At 40.3% G+C, this 9,694-nt stretch overlaps 1 long non-coding RNA gene across 1 annotated transcript; it reads right to left on the bottom strand.

The window, feature by feature from the left end:
* Nucleotides 1-8,858: 8,858 nt before the first annotated feature.
* On the bottom strand, nt 8,859-9,226 carry LOC118557463. Its single transcript, XR_004927879.1, has 2 exons — nt 9,057-9,226; nt 8,859-8,985 (listed from the first exon to the last, which is right to left on the bottom strand). It is a non-coding gene; the product is annotated as an uncharacterized LOC118557463 (long non-coding RNA).
* Between the last annotated feature and the right edge of the window lie 468 nt (nt 9,227-9,694).

Here is a 9,694-nt window from a genome sequence, read left to right as displayed (position 1 = left end):
GACTCTACTGTGAATTTTCTTTTGTATAAAATCCTGCAGAGGTGCAGGGGCAAGCCCGTTGAAAACTAACACTGCTCTTCTTGTGTTAAACATGACTTTTCTGTACATGTAAAAATATTTTTGGGTTTGTTACTACATTCCTGACTAATATTTATAGTGTTTCTCTTTGTCTTATTTTTTACTTGGAGTCTTGCCACAAAATTTCCCTCAAATGTACATTGTGAAGGTGCAGTTGAATGACTGTTAAAGTTTGTCTAATTATATTAAAACAAATAAGAAGTTTATTGCTCATTGTTTTATTATTTTTTATTTAAATTTAATTGGCAATAATTCTGTTTAGTTCACACCTATATTAAATAGTAATAGTAATGCCACTGAAAATCTTGCTTATCAACTACAAGACACTTCACAGCCTCAGAGTCTAAGTCATGTTGAAGATATTGTTAGGTATGAACTGTGTAGAGCCTTCAGGTCATCAGACTCATGTTCTATCCGGATATAAACTGAATAAGGGGAGCCAGTATTTAGTTTCTATACTACTCAGCTCTGGAAACATCTGCCTGAAAATCTTTTTTATTTATTATCGACATGTAGGAGGTGCCACTTTTAGATATATACAGTAATTCATTGTTAAAAGAGAGAAACTTAGTTTCAATTTTAACTGTTGGTATGCAACAATGAAAGCATTTGTAAAAACAAATAGAGCAATTAAACAGCCTTTTTGGAAGAAAATATATATTTTTTGGAAACAGTGATTATTTGATTAAATTGATTGACTAAATGAAAAAAATATCTTAGTGGAAGCCTTAATACTACAGTAAAACTAATGGCTTAGTACTAGATACTTTTAGGTGGGAATAAATGTCCCTTACCAGCGCTAAGAGGCCTTAAGGTACCCCACAATACTTTGCATGATATGACATGTCAGCACTAGCCTCGTGAGACCATCCTGATCTCGCGAGGTTTCAAGGTTTCACTCGCAGATCAGTCTGGATACTCTCCGTTAAAGAAAATTTGGAGCCGTTCACCAAACGAACGTCCAATCAGCGTTGGCTTTGAGGCGGGTTGAGGTGTGACGCAACGGGAAGCGCGTCAGTTCAGTCTAAAGAACATGGCGGCTTCAGCCGATGAAACTAGCGTTAGCGTGGCTATGGAGCAAGTTTTATCGGAATTACAGAGTATTTCTCTGCTGAGCTAACGAGCCTTTACCTGCAGCAGCAAGAGTAGCTTGGCTTGTGGTTGTGTTTTCGTCGTCGCTCGTAACAGAGCGACGACGAATCTGATTGGTTTATTTGGCCCGTCTATCACCAACATAGGCCAATCAGCTGACCAGTATTTTCGCCCCTTCCCAAAATTACTTCAACGGAAGGTTTCCAGATGGATATGCGGAGCAAATCTATCTGGCGGAGTCAGGTAATGTCAGCACAGCCCCTCACGGAAATCAATGAAAAGGTTCAGAGAAAAGAGACTTCATTGAGCATTTATTTGTTCATTTTTGGAAGGCTGTAGGCCCGGATTGGACTCGCATCGTCCATGTGCATTTCTGTCACGTAATGACGTTGGAGTTAAAGGCTGAAGCATAGGAATAATATGTAATGTATTGGATCCTTTCTAACCTTTCTCTCAAATTGCTGTTTAGGTAAATGTACCAACAGAGCAGTTGTACTTGATATATACATGTGTTCTTTTGTCTAACCCCAGCCTTGCACACAGACTTGGCAGAGTTCTTACTGGTGGTCTTCCTAATGCAACCGGGATTCAAACTCAGGTCTGCTGTACCAAAGGTGCAGACATCGCCCACTACATCACAGAGGAACTATGTTGTCTTTGATGTATATACGTAAGTGATGCAATGGGTAAGCTGACATGTTTGAACTCAACAAGGACTTTAATCAGTAAGGAATAGCAACAGACTAAATGGGTGTGGCCTCAATTTTTATTAATGAGCAAATTTACTACTGACAGCTAAAGCAAGGACATGTGTAAATGAGAGGAGCTTTATTGAGAATTAAAACACAATTAATGTGATAGCAACGTGATATTAGATATAATTATTTACTCAATGTGTGATAAGTTGAATGATCTATTTACAACAGCTTGTTTAAATATTTTTATTTGTCCCCTAAACTTTGGGATGAGATAGGGCAAAAGCAACAGCGGTGGGTCTTAAAGACAAGAATAAAACTGGTTGCAGAAGCAAGAGAGGAAAGTCAGAAGCGATTTGTGACACAAGGTGGCCAGAATGAGTGAAAGGAAACCTTTACAAGGTTGCTGCGAGACCTGAAATGTGTCATGGGTTTGGAGCCTGTTGTACGGCTAAAAAGAAGAAGGGACAGGTTAAGGCTACATAGTTAGAGATGCTGAAAACGGCACTTAGAGGGCTGAGGTTGGACATTAAGAATGACAGCTGTGGTCAAATGGTTAGGAGCCAAAGCTAAAGAGAAGAGACTGTGCTGAGTTAGAGATGTGCCGGATGGATGGAAGCTAAAGGTAGACCTCAAGGTCAAGAGGCAAAGGCCAAAGAAAATGATCTACTTTTAAGGGTAAGCTGTCTAAAAGAAAACATTACCTCTTATGCATAGTCCAAAGGGAGTTTGTCTTATTTTAAAGTACTCTTTGCTTATTTTTGAATCAAAGACAAAGGAAAGAAGATTGTATGGGAGGGGATTCCAGTTGACCTGAAAAAGCTACAACGGGAATTAAATGTGGAGTGTAGAGGTTAAAAACTCCAGCAGAAGAACATCAAAGAGGTGCCCATGGGCAACAAGAAGTTAGAGCCTACAACAACAAAGACTGTAAGCGGCAGGGGGGAAACCTGAACAGTGCCAGGTTCTGCAATACACCCCCAGCTGGGCCTTATTGTTGAGCCAAAGTCTGAATGCCTTCTGAGTCACACATCACACTAACAATAACATCCCAAAAATAAACTTGCATCCCACTGATTTAATGAAATACTCCACTGTAGATTTACTGCTGGATTAATGATAGGGCAGTGACATTGACACGGTATTCATTAACACTGCGGGCATAATTTTTAGCAGATTTTATTACTGCCTGTGGGTCCAACAGAAAGAAAGGAAGCACTTGTTATATTTCTAATTGACATTTCGCTTACAGTTTTTGGAGAGTATGTGTTTTTTTTCTTCCACTTCTATGATTAGTCATTTGATGCCTAATTCAATTCAACTTTATTTATATAGCGCCAATTCATGAAACATGTCATCTCAAGGCACTTTACAAAGTCAAATTCAATCTTATTATGCAGATTGGGTCAGATTATACAGATTGGTCAAAAATGTCCTATATAAGGGAACCAGTTGATTGCATCAAAGTCCCGACAAGCAGCATTCACTCCTGGGGAACCGTAGAGCCACAGGGAGAGTCCTGTTTTTGGTATTCCTTTTATTCTTTCAATAAGTTTGGAAGTTAATATTTTGTGAAATTATTCTTAATAAAACTTTTAAAATTAATTGATATGTAATGACATTTTGACAGCTGGAGATAGGCACCAGCACCCCTCGCGACCCTAGTAGGGATAAGCTTGTCGGAAAATGGATGGAAGGATGGATGTAATGACATTTGTTGATGATATAGTTCAGTACTATTTTATAAGAGCACCTGTTAGTCTGTTCACCAAACTAAGGGAAGGAGTGGACGTTTGTACTCATGTGTTGCATTTCACTGGCTCGGCTCAGTCAATTCCTCTACCCTCTGTATGGAAGCAACTGTGTGGCCACTCTTTCATAACTTTGAAGAAAACACAAAGTTGGACTTTATATTTAACAATTATCATCACACCCAACAGATGATGCATCCAGCTCATGAGAACATGCCTTACATGATACTCAGTTTATGAGAATGACACAAGATTTTAGCAATTTGTTTGACCAACACCTATTCTTTTTGTAATCTTTTTTCTCTGTTATAATTAGTCCACAAATTATCACCACTATTCATCATTGTCTTCCATGTTTATTTACTCTGAACTCACATTTGATCTTGAGAGGTTTTGCTAGATTTCCTGTCTGAAACCTGAACGATCCTGAGTGAAATCTGTTTGTGTGGTGTGTTGTGCTTTCCATCTGACTGGACACCCCATGATGTATGAAGAAACCTCCCTTATCCATGATTTTTTTTATCGTTACATGTGGTGTCTCTTAGGCTTTAAAAAATGCCTGACTATTTTAAAATCTTCTTGTGTGAACCAGGCTTAACACAAAATTGGATTTCAAGGTATTTATCTGCAGTGCATTCATTTCTAATATCTATTGTTAGAAGTAGGGTCAGGTAGTTAGTCAGAAGGGAGGTAGGAAAAGGAGTTTGCATACTTCTTCCAAACCTCCCAATGATTCAACCTGATTTTGTATCTTGCATTGTAGGATGATGAAGACCCTTTGAGGGAACAGACATAGATACCTACTGAGGTCTGGTTCTTAAAACTGAATCTAACATGATCTGAGTTTTGTCTGTTAAAAAAATTCTGAATTTCAGGTAAATAGTCAGATTAAAAATGAATCTGAATCTTTACTGTGGTGTCTGAAACATATGAGAATCCACAAATTGGCATAGAAAGACTCAGAAATGTAACATGAAACCTGTAATTTGTACCAATTTGTTTTGATTAGGATAAAATAAGCTATTTTTTCTTGTGTTGTGGTCAGGCTATTAAAAAATTGGCAAAAAGAAAAGTCACCAGTTAACACTGTTAAAAGGCTTACAACGCAACTGTGGATTCCCTTTACATAGTTCTTGGGTTACACGAACTGAAGGAGATGAAACGCTAGATACCAACACCATCTATTACATATAAAGTCCGAACTATTGTTTCCTGCCCATAGAAGCTGTTAAACATTAGGTAAGATCATCTTCTATGAGGGGATATGTAATGACTACCACATGACCATATAACCACAATTAGATTGTGAATATGACATGTCAGAATGTGTATGAAAGCGACTGAAAATCCCATAATAGTCATGAAAAGCCCAGATCCAGCAGCTTTCATGAGTCAATATGAACTTTTAGTGTAAGCAGTTTAAAGAAAACATACACAGCCTGCAGCTTTTTGTTGTTGTCATTGCTTTGGGCGCACCAGGAAAGCTGAAAATCCATTTATTTGCAGCTTCAGTGTAATCTACTGAAGTACTTTCAGATGCCAAAGCACCTTTTAAATTTTGCTTAACACAAATTTGACTCAATAACCCAAATCAATTCATGAGTCTTTCAAAGCTTTATGTAGTTTTTGGTCTGTTGTGCATATTTTAAAATTGGATACAACTCAGGAGGGCTAAAAAAATGGCTACTTCAAAAGAATGCATACCAAAGGCCCTGAGAAGTCAGCAAAAGTTATTTAGCAGATTATGGATCAAACAGACTTTTAAATACCACAAAGGATGTTTTACCCTGCAAATTAAAGCACCAGCAGTTTTTTTTTAAAATGGGGAAAACGAAGTTGCTATTCTTGCTGACAACAGTCACTGTGAGGAGAAAGGGAGGATTACATGGATGAATGGTCACTTTAGTGATCAAAGTACAACCACTCAGCTTCCTCTGTATGTTATGGTGGGATTCATATAGTTTTGCTGAGAATACTGCACTGATATGAAGGTCTTACTAGTTAAAAGTGCAGATTGAACAAATAAAATAAGAATAACTAACTCTATCAAAGCACAAACTGTGTGTAAACAAAGTCTGTTGAGCTGATACAATGCTAATAATAAAATGCCTCCTTAAACCACTGTTGAATATGCATTTTTCCATCTTCTAGCTGTCAATCAGCTCTCTGGCATGTTTGATACTAAAGTGTTGTAGCCATACAAGCTGTAGTGGTCTTTTTACATTCTTTAGTTACTCAACTTTAGAGCCACTGCTGTGCAGCGAAGGTTGCACAAGGGATTACTGACATGCTTTGGCTTTTCACGTTTGTCTGCCTCAGAGGCTAAAAACCTCCAAACAACACGTTTGTCTTTGCATGTTTCATTGAAGAAAGTAACAAAAGAGCTGGAGTGCACTGGACATACTGAGCATGCTATGGAAGTTTAAACAGTTATAGTCCTGCAGACCTTCGGCATTCTAGCTGCCAGTTTGTTGAAGTAATCTGAGAAAATGTCTCCCCCATGCTTTCGGAAGCAAGTCCCACTAGTGGGATTATCTTGATGGGCACTTCTCATGCACCATACGGTCAAGCTTCTTCTACAACAGCTCAACAGGGTTGAGATCTGGCAACTGTGCAGGCCACTTCATTGTAGATGGAATACGCCATTGACATTGGCTAGCCTGGATTTCTGACTTATGTAATGTGATGTTAATTGAAGAAAATGGTGTTTTTCTATATATTTCTAAGTAATCCCAACATTTCAGAGCAGTTGGGTGTGTGTGTGCTGGTAAAAACTGATTGAACTGCAATTTGTCAAAGACTAAATAATGTCATGTACGTACACCAAACTTGGACCTGTATGCATATAACAATGGTCAAGTATCTTTTGTATGAGTGGTGCTCTACAGCAAAAATGGCTTTGTCTTTCCCTCAAGAATTGTGGTCGAGAAAGTTTGTGTTACAGCAGGAATTGAACTTTGTATACAGTTTAAATTTCCCGAACTTAAAGCTACACCATTAAATCGACATTTCCATTTCCATCTGTTGCCGGTAATTAGCTTTCAACTCTGGTCACCTGTTCACTAATCTATTTATACCTGCCTCAATCCACTGTTCAGTGCTAGATTATTTTGAGCCATTCGGTGAGTCTAGTCCTGTGTTCTCTGTCTGTCTGCCTACCTGTGATCTGATCCTATTTTGCCTCTTGATTTTTTGAGCCAGCCTGTTCCCTGTATTACCTGTTTACCTGCCTGTTTTCTGACCTGTTTCTGTCTCCCGTTTTCTGAGCCTGCCTGATCTGATTGCCTGCCTGTTTGCTAGACCTGCTTTGTCTCCAGGTAAATTGAGCTTGCCTGATTCCTGTCTGATTATTAAGTTTGCCTGTTGGAAAGCCGGCCGTACTTAGCCGTGATTCTGGACTGCGCCCATGTTTGTCGGTCTCTCCAGTCTCGACTCCTCTACAATCCAAGGGCAATGAGGAAGATTCGTCCAGGGGAGGTTGGCTTTATATCAGTGGCACCCTGCTGTGTGTGTGTGTGTGTGTGTGTGTGTGTGTGTGTGTGGGGGGGGGGGGGGTTCCTTGGTGCCTGTAAAAGTCTCACATTCCCTTGTGACTTACAATTTACAGTGTAATTTAATATTCCATTTGGCTGAAAGTAAAACACAGATTAAAGACCAGATCAACAGTAATGACACAAATTCTCTGATTGCACTGTTTATGGTAGCTGGGATGGAATGTTGTCAGACCTTAAACAACAGGCATCTCACCACTCTATACAACAAAGACTGCTTGTAAGCAGTATAAATGTATGTTTTGGTTGTAGCTGTTTTGCTGCAAACAACAGCAAAACTGTGTAAAACACAACTCAAATGAACAAACTTTAACGGTAATTATTGCCCCAAAACAATGAATGCAGTAAATCAGTAAAAACTGATTGAACAGTAAATGCAGTAAATAATTTTGCATGGTGAGCACATATTGCATACTTGCAGAATCAGCTGTATGCCTCTGAGAATTCTCCTATCTAAGGTCAGATTTAGTCTTTCAGTGTAATCTTTTTGTCCTGCTCTTTATAATATATTCTCCCATATTTCCCCAATTTACTGCAACTTATTCTCACACAGTCGCTGTTTTAATTTTTTCTGTCACTCTCAGCTCCTTCATGGGTCTGTTTGTCTTTGCACAGTCAGCTTGGGTGGCAGTGACAAACAGGAAATGTCGGCGTGGAAGGGACAAACTACCTACCTCTTTTGGTTTACTTTATTGTGGGGAGCTGGGAGATAATAAAGATGTTTCAGGTTTAAAAACAAGGCCAAAAACCCCAACCCGCAACTCACAGGTTTCTAAGTGACTTCCAAGGAAAACAATCCCAAAGTATGACAATATTTACCTATTTTTTTTATAATGTCCTGTCTGGCAGTGTGGCATTGAAAATTGCTGTCTTGATGTCAGACAGAGTCCAACAGAGTTACTTTCACAAGTGGAGCATTACTGCTTTTGCTATAGTGCTCTGCTTGATATATATGCAAAAAACTTTACTGGATAGTATTTTGGGATTATTTCAAGTTTAAGCGACAGAGAAACAGAAAAGTGAAAGAAAATGAAAAGAAAAGGTTGAGGCAACACGTTAAAAGGGAAGAGGAAAATTAGAGTACAGCATAACATCCTTGGAGTCTTGCAGAGAGAGGTATAAAAATTACAGCAAAACCAACCAAAAAAGTATCACAGGTACAAACAACCAACGCCATGATAACATCACTGAAAAATACAAGATGTATATAGTGATAACCAAATCTAATTATAGGGTTTATATGTATGTCAGGGTTTAGCTTTGACTTGGTTTTGTTTATTATTAGTTTTCAGTTTTTCCTCCTTGTTAGGGTTTTAGTTATGATTTGACTTTATTTTCTGTTAGTTTTCAGCTCCTCCTTCCCCTCACTCAACCTTCCCTTCACTCCCTCTGCAGTCAGTCACAACTGTCATTAATCAGTCAGACTCATTTCACCTGCCAGCCTCCCTGTTTAAGTCTCCCTCTGTTGTCACTCCTCTGCCCGTCCGTCATCATGCAACACCTACTCCTTGCATGTCCACCTGTATATTCCCTGCTTGCTATTGGAACTCTGCCCCCCTCTACTTCAATAAAAACTCTCAATTTTAGTCCCGTGTGTTGTGGTTCTGGGTTCATCCATAAACAAATTGTGACAATGTATGTCATGCTTTTCAGGTGTCTGACCCACATGCAGGGACACTCAGGAGAACAAGTCAGAGTTCCAACAGTTTATTCTTTAGGGCAAACAATTAATCCGCCGAGATCAGAAAACGCAGGGGCTCGGGAGACGGCTGGGAGCGAAGGAACGTCTGGTTCACAGGAGGCGACGGGGAATCGGACCTTTGAAACGAGAGGAAACGGTTAGATCCGGACAATGGGTTCGTGAAGCGAATCCACCGGTGCGCTCTTACCGAGATCAGCTGAGACTTAGCCAAGGGGAGTGGTCTACGGGCTCTACGGGCGTTCGGAGCACAGAGGACGAGAAGGCAGGTTGGCGTGCCGGGCGAGAGTGGGTCGGGTCCAGCTGACGGAACTCGGAGGAATCCTGGACCGACTGCCAGCCGTGATCGGAGGGAAGGATCTGGAGCGATCAGGCGACGGGTGCGTGAGCTTCAAAAGCGTTTAGGATCCAGGGCTTGAGGTAACCTGGGACAGATCTGGACAGGTTGCTCGGTTCCCTCCAACCAATGCCTCCATTCTTCTAAGGCTAATTTTATAGCCAGCAGCTCCCTGTCACCAACATCATAATTGCGTTCAGCAGGAGTTAAACGTCGGGAAAAGTAGGCGCAAGGATGTAGTTTTTGGTCTGAAGAGCGTTGAGAGAGGACAGCTCCTACCCCGGAGTCTGAGGCATCGATCTCTAGAGTAAACTGTTTGGATGGGTCTGGGTGCACTAGGATGGGAGCTTGGGAGAAACGTTGTTTCAGTTCCAGGAAGGCGGAGTCGGCTTTGGGGTTCCAGGCGAAGACGGTCTTGGTTGAGGTTAAAGCGTGCAGGGGACCGGCGATCATGCTGTAGTTCCTGACGAACCGTCGGTAAAAGTTGGCAA

The sequence above is a fragment of the Fundulus heteroclitus genome, chromosome 23 (assembly GCF_011125445.2).
Source record: "Fundulus heteroclitus isolate FHET01 chromosome 23, MU-UCD_Fhet_4.1, whole genome shotgun sequence".
NCBI classification, from domain to species: domain Eukaryota; kingdom Metazoa; phylum Chordata; class Actinopteri; order Cyprinodontiformes; family Fundulidae; genus Fundulus; species Fundulus heteroclitus.
The sequence above is the reverse complement of the archived record's forward strand: the minus strand, read 5'-3'. Positions and strand labels throughout refer to the sequence as shown.